This window comes from Phyllobates terribilis, unplaced genomic scaffold (assembly GCF_046119375.1).
Source record: "Phyllobates terribilis strain yellow unplaced genomic scaffold, ASM4611937v1 Scaffold_52__1_contigs__length_9100884, whole genome shotgun sequence".
NCBI lineage: Eukaryota > Metazoa > Chordata > Amphibia > Anura > Dendrobatidae > Phyllobates > Phyllobates terribilis.
The window spans coordinates 436340-450446 of record NW_027362812.1 but is presented as its reverse complement, the minus strand read 5'-3'; the positions used below and the strand labels follow the sequence as shown (position 1 = coordinate 450446).

The 14107-nt window shown below is 50.0% G+C and overlaps 3 non-coding genes and 4 pseudogenes across 3 annotated transcripts; all 7 read right to left on the bottom strand.

The window, feature by feature from the left end:
* Nucleotides 1-1433: 1433 nt before the first annotated feature.
* Nucleotides 1434-1624, bottom strand: LOC141191888 (U2 spliceosomal RNA). The gene has a single exon (XR_012265586.1). It is a non-coding gene; the product is annotated as a U2 spliceosomal RNA (small nuclear RNA).
* Nucleotides 1625-2739: 1115 nt separating this feature from the next.
* On the bottom strand, nt 2740-2919 carry LOC141192138 (U2 spliceosomal RNA; annotated as a pseudogene).
* Nucleotides 2920-3709: 790 nt separating this feature from the next.
* On the bottom strand, nt 3710-3801 carry LOC141192207 (U2 spliceosomal RNA; annotated as a pseudogene).
* A 1115-nt stretch (nt 3802-4916) lies between these two features.
* LOC141191886 (U2 spliceosomal RNA) lies at nt 4917-5107 on the bottom strand. The gene has a single exon (XR_012265585.1). It is a non-coding gene; the product is annotated as a U2 spliceosomal RNA (small nuclear RNA).
* Nucleotides 5108-6223: 1116 nt separating this feature from the next.
* On the bottom strand, nt 6224-6414 carry LOC141191885 (U2 spliceosomal RNA). Its single transcript, XR_012265584.1, has one exon. It is a non-coding gene; the product is annotated as a U2 spliceosomal RNA (small nuclear RNA).
* A 1116-nt stretch (nt 6415-7530) lies between these two features.
* Nucleotides 7531-7736, bottom strand: LOC141192148 (U2 spliceosomal RNA; annotated as a pseudogene).
* A 5564-nt stretch (nt 7737-13300) lies between these two features.
* On the bottom strand, nt 13301-13378 carry LOC141192193 (U2 spliceosomal RNA; annotated as a pseudogene).
* Between the last annotated feature and the right edge of the window lie 729 nt (nt 13379-14107).

Here is a 14107-nt window from a genome sequence, read left to right as displayed (position 1 = left end):
TACACAGTTCAGCAGGCAGTATCTCACAGGAAAGAATTAGATACACAGCTCAGCAAACATTATCACACATGAGAGGATTAGATACATAGCTCAGCAGACAGTATCACACAGGAGAGGATTAGATACACGGCTCAGCAGACGGTATCACACAGGAGAGGATTAGATACACAGCTCAGCAGACAGTATCACACAGGAAAGGATTAGATACACAGCTCAGCAGATGGTATCACACAGGATAGGATTAGATACACAACTCAGCTGACAGTATCACACAGCACAGGATTAGATACAAAGCTCAGCAGATAGTATCACACAGGAGTGGATTAGATACACGGCTCAGCAGACAGTATCACACAGGGCGGGATTAGATACACGGCTCAGCAGACAGTATCACACAGGATAGGATTAGATACACAGTTCATCAGACAGTATCACACAGGAGTGGATTAGATACACGGCTCAGCAGACAGTATCGCACAGGGCGGGGTTAGATACACAGCTCAGCAGACAGTATCACACAGGAGTGGATTAGATACACGGCTCAGCAGACAGTATCACACAGGATAGGATTAGATACACCGTTCATCAGACAGTATCACACAGGAGTGGATTAGATACACGGCTCAGCAGACAGTATCGCACAGGGCGGGATTAGATACACGGCTCAGCAGACAGTATCACACAGCATAGGATTAGATACACTGCTCAGCAGATAGTATCACACAGGATAGGATTAGATGCACAGCTCAGCAGACAGTATCACACAGGAGAGGATTAGATACACAGCTCAGCAGACAATATCGCACAGGGGAGGATTAGATACATAGCTCAGCGGACTGTATCACACAGGACAGGATTAGATACACAGCTCAGCAGACAGTATCACACAGGAGAGCATTAGATACACAGCTCAGCAGACGGTATCACACAGGAGAGGATTAGATACACGGCTCGGCAGATGGTATCACACAAGATAGAAATTTTAAGTGCAGCAGAGTAACCAGCGCACATACCTGTTAGCTCAGGTGAGTTTAAAAGGCTGCTGTTGATAACAAGGGCATTTGCTAAATAGATGGTGTGTGTGCAACAATATACTGAAAGGTCAATTATATTGTGCAGCTTATCTCACCACCTGTAGTTATTTAGGTGAAAGCTCCAAAATGCTTGCCTAATATGTCTGTTTATCCAAAAGGAAGTAAAAAGGGACAGCTAGAAAGATAGCATTGCATCACATTACATGGCAATGCAATGCACAGTTGCTGAAGTTGAACCAAAATGAGCTTGTAATCTGGCTTCTGCAACTTTGAACATGAAAAATCCAATGAGGAGAAGAAAAGCAAAGCCAAAGAGTCCATCCCAAAATCCGACAAACAAGCAAAATGAACAAAAAACATTGAATTCAATTCTTTCTGATTTTAGAAACTGCATTAAAGAAGGGGTGCACCGGTCCTGGAGATACTGCAATACCAGGTCAATGCGTGGAGTGGACAGAGCAAGCTCTTTTTCCATCTCCCTGTTCTAAAAATCCATTTAATATATGGTCCCCAGATAGGGGACGTATCAGATATTAAACTGATAAGAACAGATACTACACTTGATCTTAGCCAAAAGGCCGAGAAGCGATAACCAGAATTGGTTTCAAACTACGGAGCCACCCAAGGATCCTGAAAAGTCCATTTGTGGAGATGAGCTCCTGGACTCCCGTTAAGAAGACATGTTGTCAACCTCTAGATCCCTTACATGCCTGCACTTTTCGGCTTGCTGCTGCTGCAATCCACGCGTTTTAGATCTGCATAACTCCACCTCTTTAAACACAGCACCTTCACCCCCTGCTGTTCCCACCCGCCTCAACACCGTTGGAAGGGAGGAGAACCAATTAAGGCGGGGGGTGGGGTGGAACGAGCAGCTGTCTACCCTTAGCAGGAGGGCTCCTGACTACATACCTCTCCTGCTGCTGCTGCTGCTGGCTGTCCAGCAGCAGACTGAAGGTGGCTGCTGCTGTGCACAGGTATATAAAGGCTCAGAGCCTATTATGACACGCGCAGCCAGCGTTCCATTGCCACATTCCATCTACTGCAGGCAGGATACCTGGCTGGCTGAATGTCGCTGAGAAGCTCACAGAGACCGCCATAAGCAACAGTTTAACAGAATGCCACAGACTAATCAACCAAACTTTTTGGGTTGGGTTCTCTTTTATAGTCTGCAGGCATTAAATGAAAGAAGTCAGTGTTCCAGCAGAAGGAGACAACGTTTCAGAAAAGGCATTGTAGCAAACCAAAAAAGAAATTTTAAGCGCAGCAGAGTAACCAGCGCACATACCTGTTAGCTCAGGTGAGTTTAAAAGGCTGCTGTTGATAACAAGGGCATTTGCTAAATAGATGGTGTGTGTGCAACAATATACTGAAAGGTCAATTATATTGTGCAGCTTATCTCACCACCTGTAGTTATTTAGGTGAAAGCTCCAAAATGCTTGCCTAATATGTCTGTTTATCCAAAAGGAAGTAAAAAGGGAGAGCTAGAAAGATAGCATTGCATCACATTACATGGCAATGCAATGCACAGTTGCTGAAGTTGAACCAAAATGAGCTTGTATTTTGGCTTCTGCAACTTTGAACATGAAAAATCCAATGAGGAGAAGAAAAGCAAAGCCAAAGAGTCCATCCCAAAATCCGACAAACAAGCAAAATGAACAAAAAACATTGAATTCAATTCTTTCTGATTTTAGAAACTGCATTAAAGAAGGGGTGCACCGGTCCTGGAGATACTGCAATACCAGGTCAATGCGTGGAGTGGACAGAGCAAGCTCTTTTTCCATCTCCCTGTTCTAAAAATCCATTTAATATATAGTCCCCAGATAGGGGACGTATCAGATATTAAACTGATAAGAACAGATTTTTTTTGTCGAAAGCCCGAATTCGTGTACAAAACCCGAGTGCGCTTAAAAAAGTGACAAGTGCCACAAAAAAAGTGCACTAGGATGCTGGTCTTCTTGAAACCCTCTCCAAAAGGAGAAGGGTCCCCCAAACCATTCCCCGTCCCTCCGAGCCAAAAGGCCACAGCGAGGAACAGGGGCAAAAAGCCACCTCCAGCCGAAGCCAGAGGCGACCCAATCTTACCCCCAGCACCTGCCCGAGTTCTCACCCGAGCAAGGCACTGGGAGCCAAAGACTGTGCTCCCCTCCCGGAAGAGGGGAGCCAACAAAGCTCTCCTCCCAAAAGAGGAGAGCCAGGGGGGGTTCAGGGGGGAGCGGAACCTGATGGCCAAACACTCCCCCCCTAGACCTGCCAAGAGAGGAACCCGTAAGGGAACCGCATCCCGACAAAGTCCTAGTAGGACGTGACACACGTGAATAAGTGGACACACAGTGACAAAGAAATTAAATAAATAGTGAAGGTTTCACAGTATAATACTGCCCGGACCTTCGACCGGGAATTGAAAAATTCCCCATCCTAAGGCCAGAAGGCCCGGAATAAGGGTGTGTGCGAAGAAAGAAAATTTGAAGTGCTTGTGCAAATGTGCCATAAACTCAAGTGGGGTTCCCAATCCCAGTGAGTTAAGGCACCCCAGGGTCACCACTCCTGGGGCACTTCACACTTCGGGCTTTCGATCTTCCCCGGCCCAATGGCGTCGATCCTGGGGGGCCATGCTTTCCACCAGATGACTATATTAGCCACCTGGCATACTAACAAGCGCCTAAACCCCAGTGTGCATAATGTATCAATCTACTAGGGCGGCCAACATCCAAAACCGCCTTTTCGAAAGATACTACACTTGATCTTAGCCAAAAGGCCGAGAAGCGATAACCAGAATTGGTTTCAAACTACGGAGCCACCCAAGGATCCTGAAAAGTCCATTTGTGGAGATGAGCTCCTGGACTCCCGTTAAGAAGACATGTTGTCAACCTCTAGATCCCTTACATGCCTGCACTTTTCGGCTTGCTGCTGCTGCAATCCACGCGTTTTAGATCTGCATAACTCCACCTCTTTAAACACAGCACCTTCACCCCCTGCTGTTCCCACCCGCCTCAACACCGTTGGAAGGGAGGAGAACCAATTAAGGCGGGGGGTGGGGTGGAACGAGCAGCTGTCTACCCTTAGCAGGAGGGCTCCTGATTACATACCTCTCCTGCTGCTGCTGCTGCTGGCTGTCCAGCAGCAGACTGAAGGTGGCTGCTGCTGTGCACAGGTATATAAAGGCTCAGAGCCTATTATGACACGCGCAGCCAGCGTTCCATTGCCACATTCCATCTACTGCAGGCAGGATACCTGGCTGGCTGAATGTCGCTGAGAAGCTCACAGAGACCGCCATAAGCAACAGTTTAACAGAATGCCACAGACTAATCAACCAAACTTTTTGGGTTGGGTTCTCTTTTATAGTCTGCAGGCATTAAATGAAAGAAGTCAGTGTTCCAGCAGAAGGAGACAACGTTTCAGAAAAGGCATTGTAGCAAACCAAAAAAGAAATTTTAAGCGCAGCAGAGTAACCAGCGCACATACCTGTTAGCTCAGGTGAGTTTAAAAGGCTGCTGTTGATAACAAGGGCATTTGCTAAATAGATGGTGTGTGTGCAACAATATACTGAAAGGTCAATTATATTGTGCAGCTTATCTCACCACCTGTAGTTATTTAGGTGAAAGCTCCAAAATGCTTGCCTAATATGTCTGTTTATCCAAAAGGAAGTAAAAAGGGAGAGCTAGAAAGATAGCATTGCATCACATTACATGGCAATGCAATGCACAGTTGCTGAAGTTGAACCAAAATGAGCTTGTAATCTGGCTTCTGCAACTTTGAACATGAAAAATCCAATGAGGAGAAGAAAAGCAAAGCCAAAGAGTCCATCCCAAAATCCGACAAACAAGCAAAATGAACAAAAAACATTGAATTCAATTCTTTCTGATTTTAGAAACTGCATTAAAGAAGGGGTGCACCGGTCCTGGAGATACTGCAATACCAGGTCAATGCGTGGAGTGGACAGAGCAAGCTCTTTTTCCATCTCCCTGTTCTAAAAATCCATTTAATATATGGTCCCCAGATAGGGGACGTATCAGATATTAAACTGATAAGAACAGATACTACACTTGATCTTAGCCAAAAGGCCGAGAAGCGATAACCAGAATTGGTTTCAAACTACGGAGCCACCCAAGGATCCTGAAAAGTCCATTTGTGGAGATGAGCTCCTGGACTCCCGTTAAGAAGACATGTTGTCAACCTCTAGATCCCTTACATGCCTGCACTTTTCGGCTTGCTGCTGCTGCAATCCACGCGTTTTAGATCTGCATAACTCCACCTCTTTAAACACAGCACCTTCACCCCCTGCTGTTCCCACCCGCCTCAACACCGTTGGAAGGGAGGAGAACCAATTAAGGCGGGGGGGTGGGGTGGAACGAGCAGCTGTCTACCCTTAGCAGGAGGGCTCCTGATTACATACCTCTCCTGCTGCTGCTGCTGCTGGCTGTCCAGCAGCAGACTGAAGGTGGCTGCTGCTGTGCACAGGTATATAAAGGCTCAGAGCCTATTATGACACGCGCAGCCAGCGTTCCATTGCCACATTCCATCTACTGCAGGCAGGATACCTGGCTGGCTGAATGTCGCTGAGAAGCTCACAGAGACCGCCATAAGCAACAGTTTAACAGAATGCCACAGACTAATCAACCAAACTTTTTGGGTTGGGTTCTCTTTTATAGTCTGCAGGCATTAAATGAAAGAAGTCAGTGTTCCAGCAGAAGGAGACAACGTTTCAGAAAAGGCATTGTAGCAAACCAAAAAAGAAATTTTAAGCGCAGCAGAGTAACCAGCGCACATACCTGTTAGCTCAGGTGAGTTTAAAAGGCTGCTGTTGATAACAAGGGCATTTGCTAAATAGATGGTGTGTGTGCAACAATATACTGAAAGGTCAATTATATTGTGCAGCTTATCTCACCACCTGTAGTTATTTAGGTGAAAGCTCCAAAATGCTTGCCTAATATGTCTGTTTATCCAAAAGGAAGTAAAAAGGGAGAGCTAGAAAGATAGCATTGCATCACATTACATGGCAATGCAATGCACAGTTGCTGAAGTTGAACCAAAATGAGCTTGTAATCTGGCTTCTGCAACTTTGAACATGAAAAATCCAATGAGGAGAAGAAAAGCAAAGCCAAAGAGTCCATCCCAAAATCCGACAAACAAGCAAAATGAACAAAAAACATTGAATTCAATTCTTTCTGATTTTAGAAACTGCATTAAAGAAGGGGTGCACCGGTCCTGGAGATACTGCAATACCAGGTCAATGCGTGGAGTGGACAGAGCAAGCTCTTTTTCCATCTCCCTGTTCTAAAAATCCATTTAATATATGGTCCCCAGATAGGGGACGTATCAGATATTAAACTGATAAGAACAGATACTACACTTGATCTTAGCCAAAAGGCCGAGAAGCGATAACCAGAATTGGTTTCAAACTACGGAGCCACCCAAGGATCCTGAAAAGTCCATTTGTGGAGATGAGCTCCTGGACTCCCGTTAAGAAGACATGTTGTCAACCTCTAGATCCCTTACATGCCTGCACTTTTCGGCTTGCTGCTGCTGCAATCCACGCGTTTTAGATCTGCATAACTCCACCTCTTTAAACACAGCACCTTCACCCCCTGCTGTTCCCACCCGCCTCAACACCGTTGGAAGGGAGGAGAACCAATTAAGGCGGGGGGGTGGGGTGGAACGAGCAGCTGTCTACCCTTAGCAGGAGGGCTCCTGATTACATACCTCTCCTGCTGCTGCTGCTGCTGGCTGTCCAGCAGCAGACTGAAGGTGGCTGCTGCTGTGCACAGGTATATAAAGGCTCAGAGCCTATTATGACACGCGCAGCCAGCGTTCCATTGCCACATTCCATCTACTGCAGGCAGGATACCTGGCTGGCTGAATGTCGCTGAGAAGCTCACAGAGACCGCCATAAGCAACAGTTTAACAGAATGCCACAGACTAATCAACCAAACTTTTTGGGTTGGGTTCTCTTTTATAGTCTGCAGGCATTAAATGAAAGAAGTCAGTGTTCCAGCAGAAGGAGACAACGTTTCAGAAAAGGCATTGTAGCAAACCAAAAAAGAAATTTTAAGCGCAGCAGAGTAACCAGCGCACATACCTGTTAGCTCAGGTGAGTTTAAAAGGCTGCTGTTGATAACAAGGGCATTTGCTAAATAGATGGTGTGTGTGCAACAATATACTGAAAGGTCAATTATATTGTGCAGCTTATCTCACCACCTGTAGTTATTTAGGTGAAAGCTCCAAAATGCTTGCCTAATATGTCTGTTTATCCAAAAGGAAGTAAAAAGGGAGAGCTAGAAAGATAGCATTGCATCACATTACATGGCAATGCAATGCACAGTTGCTGAAGTTGAACCAAAATGAGCTTGTAATCTGGCTTCTGCAACTTTGAACATGAAAAATCCAATGAGGAGAAGAAAAGCAAAGCCAAAGAGTCCATCCCAAAATCCGACAAACAAGCAAAATGAACAAAAAACATTGAATTCAATTCTTTCTGATTTTAGAAACTGCATTAAAGAAGGGGTGCACCGGTCCTGGAGATACTGCAATACCAGGTCAATGCGTGGAGTGGACAGAGCAAGCTCTTTTTCCATCTCCCTGTTCTAAAAATCCATTTAATATATGGTCCCCAGATAGGGGACGTATCAGATATTAAACTGATAAGAACAGATTTTTTTTTTTTTTTTTTTGATTGAATATATCTTTTATTAGCACAAAAAATAAGTTAACAGACAGTGTACAGTGCCGCAGCCCAGTACACACAGAATTCTACATCATATTTACATAGCATGAGGATACGACGCACTAACTAGACACATCGCACCCCTATGCTACACAAAACACTCAATCTGAAAGAAAAAGCATGTCAATCAATACAGTACGACGAACCGTGATAAGGGATAGGGATTGGGAAAAAGGGGATGGGGAGGGGAAAATCACAGGCCCGAAGCTTTATTGAAAGACAAGACACATAAGGGGAGAGGGGGAGGAGGGGTTTAGTCCTCATCCTCGTCCTCCGGACCGTCCATGATGGAATAGTCTCTGAGCAGGCTGTGGATCAGCCTGCGGCAGTCCTGGATGGACATCCTCTCCCTCCTCAAGATGAGCCGGTTCCTGGCGACCCAAACGGCATCCTTGAAGCAGTTCATAAGGCGCCAAGCCTCCTGGATGGCTCCGACGGTATGAACCCCAGGGAATAGTCCATAAAGCACAGAATGGTGCGATAGGCTCGCCCTGGGGACAGAGTTCCTCAGGTCGTCCTCAAGTGCAGTCAATAGGCGCTGTGCAAATCCGCAGTCCCAAAAAGTGTGCAAAGATGTTTCCTCCACGAAGGGGCACCTTGGGCAGTACCGGGTCTTGCACAGGTTCCGGGCATGCATGAATGACCGGACGGGCAGTCCGCCCTGAATCGCCATCCACGACAAGTCCTTGTGCCCGTTGGTCAGCCTGTCAGACGACACATTTGTCCACACAGTCTCCAGCGTGTCCTGGTGAAGTCCTGTGATGTTCTCCACGTCATCCTTGGCTCTGATTAGCTTGTGGATAGTTTTGGGCTTCCACAAGTCGGGCTTGAGTCCCTCCAGTTGATGCTCCCCCACAAATCGAACGACGTCTCCGTAGAACCATGGCGTCGTCCAGTTGTAGGGGAAGGAGCTGTCCCACTTGTCCCAGCCGAGTCGCCTCCAAAGAGGAAGCAGGAAGAAGTGAGACATGGACCTGCCCGCGGAGCCATTCTTGACTTGCAAAGTCCGGCGGACACAATCACACACAAAAGAGGATCGCAGGAGGGTGGGGATATCTGGAACGCCCTTCCCACCCTTGCGAGGCTCCTTGTACATGACGGCCCGCCTGACTCTGTCCATCTTGGATCCCCAGACAAAGTGAAACACTGTCTTGGTAATGGCCCTGCACACAGTGACGTGTGGGGGCCAGGCCTGCGCCGTGTACTGCAAGACGGGCAGGACCTCATTACGCAGGACGAGTGCCTTACCCTCACAAGTGAGGTGTCTGAGGCTCCAGAGTCCGATCCGTTGCTTCACCTTGGCCAAGCGTTCTTGCCAGGACTTGAGGGCCGCTCCTTCCTTCCCGAACCAGACTCCCAGCACCTTGAGGAAATCCGGTTGAATGTTGAAGGGGAAGGGGGCAGAGGAGGCCGGCTGCCAATCCCCGAAGAGCATGGCTTCCGACTTCCTGCAGTTGACTTTGGCCCCTGAAGCCCGGCCGAACCTCTCACACGTCTGGACGAGGGCGTCGACTGAACCACGATCAGCGCAGAAGACGGTGACGTCGTCCATGTAGAGCGAGCACTTGACCTCGTGTCGTCCCGGACCCGGTGCGGTGATCCCTCTGATCTCTCCATTCTGCCGGATAGCCTCTGCGAAGAGTTCTATAACACAAACAAAAAGAAGAGGTGATAGAGGGCAGCCTTGTCTGACCCCAGAGAGGACAGGGAAGGGGTCAGTCTTCCAGCCGTTCACCAACACCGAGCTGTGGATATCAAAATACATCAGACGGACATACGAACAAAACATGTTACCCAAACCTAACCGGTGCAGAGCTCGGCCCATGAACTCGTGGGAAACCCGGTCGAAGGCCTTCTCCTGATCCAAGGAGACCAGGGCCGCGTGTGCGCGGCGGACCTTGATGTACTCGACCGTGTCCCGCACGAGAGCGAGGCTGTCTGCGATGCGACGTCCAGGGATGCCGCAGGTCTGGTCCGGGTGGATGATCCGTCCGATGACCGTCTTAAGTCGTGTCGCCATCGTCTTGGCCAGGATCTTGTAGTCCACGTTGAGCAGAGTGATGGGACGCCAATTCCTCAGGTCGCACCTCTCTCCCTTCCGCTTGTACAGGATCGTGACCATTCCTTCCCTCAAAGATGGAGGCATTCTACCCTCCACCACCATCTCCTCGTACAGGTCCAACAGGTCCGGACAGATGAGGTCTCCCAGCGCTACATAGAGCTCCGCTGGAAGACCATCACTGCCCGGGGTCCTGCCGGTCCTAAAGGATTTAGCGGCAGAGAGCAATTCGCCCACCATCAGAGGTTTGTCCAAGGCTGCCGTGCCTGCAGGATCAAGATGGTTAGTGATACCTGACAGGAACTTATCAGCAGCGTCGGGGTCGGTAGTCTTGTGGGAGTAGAGTTCGCTGTAGAAGTCGCTGACGACCCTCATCACGTCCTCCTTCCCACGTCGCATGTTTCCGCTCTCGTCTCGCAGCTCGTTCAGGGGCGTGTGACCGGCATGAAGTTTCCTGAAAAAGAATGAGTTACATTTCTCACCCTTCTCCAGATTCTCCACTTTGGAACGGAAGACGATTCGCTTGGACTCCTCCTCAAAGTGCCTTTTCAGGCTCTTCTTGGTCTCCTCCAGCTCCTCCCTCACGTCCCAGCCGCAGTGAAGAAGGTCCTGCAGCGACCGCAGCTCGCGCTGCAGCCCTCTGAAGTCCCTCCTCTTCTCACACGCCTGTTGTCGACCCTTGGCCTGAAAGAAACAGCGAAACTCAAGTTTAACATATTCCCACCAATCAGAGACTGTTTGGAAGCTACCCTTGTAGGACTGCCACATTGCGTAGGCTGCTCTCAGCTCCTCCACGACTTCATCCTGAGCCAGCAGAGCACAATTCAGCTTCCAGGAGCCGGGGCCGGACGGAAAACCGTCGCCGAGGACACCTTGTAAGTGAATGGCTCTGTGGTCGGAGAAGAAGCAGGAGACCATCGAGTGCCTACTCTGCCTGACTGCCCGAGAGGTGAACACAAAGTCAATCCTGGAGCGGAGTGAGCCATCGGGTCGGCTCCACGAATAGTTCGTGGAGCCTCTCCCCATGGAGCCCACCACGTCCTGAAGAGAGGCCTCGGCTACCATCTCGATGAGCAGCTTGGACGTGATGTCCAACTTGGCAGATGTGCCAGAACTACGACCATCCTCCTCGATGGGGCAGTGGAAATCCCCGGCCATCACTAAGGTCCTGGTGGTGGCAAGCTGAAGCCGCAGGGTCTGGAAAAGCTCCAAACGCTCATTCTTCAGTGGGGACGCATACACGTTGATGAACCTGACAGGTTCTCCCGCCCAGTTGCCATCTACAACAAGAGCCCTGCCGCAGATGAGCTCCTGGACGGACTCAAGCGTGAATGCGCCCCCCCTGATCAGAATTGCGACCCCCGCAGACTTGCAGTCACCCCCACCGGACCAGTAGGATGGACCGTGGGACCACTCCCTGGCCAGATGTTTGAAGGACCTAGAGGAGGGAAGGGAACATTCCTGCAACATATAAACATCACACAACTGGGAAGTAAGGAAGGCATAAATAGTCTGACGTCTGAACTTGTCCTTGATGCTCCTGACATTAATGGAAAATAAGTTAATATTAGCCATCATGTAGGGAAAAAAGAAAAAGTTAGCGCAGGCAATACACCTTAGTTACCACTCCGGTCGGGTGGTCCCTCGTCGGTGTTGACTGCTGGTGACGGGATCACCAGCAGGCCCTCTTCCTCCATCTGGTCAAGCAGCGCGGCCTCGATCTCGGCGACCACCAGTTCCTCCTCTTCTGGCTCGGCCACCAGGGTCTCAACCATGTGCTCCATCTCTTCTGGCTCAGGGAGGGTATCCTCCTTTTCGCCTACGAAATCCAGAATCTTCTTTTTGGAGGATTCAGTAGCAGGGCTGTCCTCCACCTTCCTCTTTCCCCGGGTTGGAACTGGGGAGACAAGAAGGGGAAAATCCTCCTCGGAATAGATAGCGGCGGGTGGAGGAAAGGTTAATTCCACCGCTACCATGGTCTGGGGAGGGAGAGTGGCTGCCGGGGCAGGGGAAAGGACACCTGCTGAGGAGTAGGGGAAGGAGGAAGAGGAAGTGGAATCCTCAGCAGGGGTGGCCGGGGTGGGGGGGGATTGGACGGGGGTGGCAGGGGGAGGGATCGAGAGAGGGGTGACAGAACTCTTACCCTCCTTTGACTTTTTCTTCTGCTTCGGAGCTGCTGGGACCGTCGCTGGGGCTTTGGCCACCGACTCCTTGACCGCTTTGGCCTTGGTCGTCTCGGCCTTGGCCGCTGGGGCCTTGGTCGTCGCGTCCTTGAACTTCACAGGCCTGGTCATCGGGTCCTTGTCCTCCGTAGCTGGGGTCGTCGCAACCACCGATGCCCAGGATCTCTCACGCTTGGGGCAATCCTTGTACAGATGAGCCGCCAGCCCACACAGGTTGCAGGACGTCTTCTTCGGGCAGTCCTTCGAGCTGTGTCCCGTCACTCGACAAATCCTGCAGGCATCCTCCTTGCAGTCCTTCATCTCGTGGCCGTTCTTGCCGCATCTCCTGCAGTTCCGCGGCATGTCCGGGTAATAGATGAGGCCGTAGGAGTTGCCCAGGGAGAATGTCGGGGGCAGGTGCCAAAGTCCGTCTGAGTACGCCAGGTCCCTGTGAAGTCTAACGGTCACCGACCACTTACCTGTCCAGAAGCCGAGTCCATTCAGGATGTGAGAAGGTTCCTTCACAACCAAACAGAAGCGTCTCAGGAAGGTACAGATGTCTTGGCCTGGGGTGTGCGGGTTGCGCATGGAGACCGTGATCCTCCTTTCGTCCCTCTGGATAGGGCAGCTATCTGTAAAGGCAGAGAAAGAATTATCTGGTCCTTTTGCGCTTACCATTTCCCAGAACCTCCTGCAGGTGTTCACAGTGGCGAAGGTGACGAAGAAGATCCCCGTCAAGAAGGTCTGGATGCTGAGGGTGTCCGACCTGGAGAAGCCTCGATCCAGCAGCATCTTCTGGCAGAACACGTCCGAGGACATGTCCGGCACCCTCCCATCCACTTCCTTCAGCTTCAGGGCCACCGTCTGCCGCATCCATGGCTCCAGGGCTGGAGCTTCGTGGCGGGGCTTCTGGGGTCCCTTCTGCTGGCCAGTCGTGGAGGCAGAGTCCTTGGGGTCAGAATCGGGTCCTGGCTGGGCCCTCCTGGCTGTCCCCTGCTCCAGGCTCTTCTTTTCGGCCTTCCTCGCAGCGCTTGCCATGGCTTTCCTCCTGCAGTTACTTCTTGGAGCTGGATCTGGAACTTTTCCCGGAATGGGTGGAGCTATGCAGATTCTTCTCCCGTCGTGTTCTGGACAAATTCCCCGAAAGGTCTTTGTCTCGATGATTTTCTTCCTCGAAGATTCCACAGGACAGCCCGATTCTTCTCCGAGTCTTCGTCTTCTTCTGGATTCTTTAGAGCTTCTTCCTCCCACCGATATCCGCCTTCCTTCTCCGATGTCAGCTGGGCTCCGAAGCTCTTCTCCTTCCGAGTTCGATCGCTCTCGTCAAGTGTAGATCATAGCTCTTGTGTTCTTATAAGAACAGATACTACACTTGATCTTAGCCAAAAGGCCGAGAAGCGATAAGCAGAATTGGTTTCAAACTACGGAGCCACCCAAGGATCCTGAAAAGTCCATTTGTGGAGATGAGCTCCTGGACTCCCGTTAAGAAGACATGTTGTCAACCTCTAGATCCCTTACATGCCTGCACTTTTCGGCTTGCTGCTGCTGCAATCCACGCGTTTTAGATCTGCATAACTCCACCTCTTTAAACACAGCACCTTCACCCCCTGCTGTTCCCACCCGCCTCAACACCGTTGGAAGGGAGGAGAACCAATTAAGGCGGGGGGTGGGGTGGAACGAGCAGCTGTCTACCCTTAGCAGGAGGGCTCCTGATTACATACCTCTCCTGCTGCTGCTGCTGCTGGCTGTCCAGCAGCAGACTGAAGGTGGCTGCTGCTGTGCACAGGTATATAAAGGCTCAGAGCCTATTATGACACGCGCAGCCAGCGTTCCATTGCCACATTCCATCTACTGCAGGCAGGATACCTGGCTGGCTGAATGTCGCTGAGAAGCTCACAGAGACCGCCATAAGCAACAGTTTAACAGAATGCCACAGACTAATCAACCAAACTTTTTGGGTTGGGTTCTCTTTTATAGTCTGCAGGCATTAAATGAAAGAAGTCAGTGTTCCAGCAGAAGGAGACAACGTTTCAGAAAAGGCATTGTAGCAAACCAAAAAAGAAATTTTAAGCGCAGCAGAGTAACCAGCGCACATACCTGTTAGCTCAGGTGAGTTTAAAAGGCTGCTGTT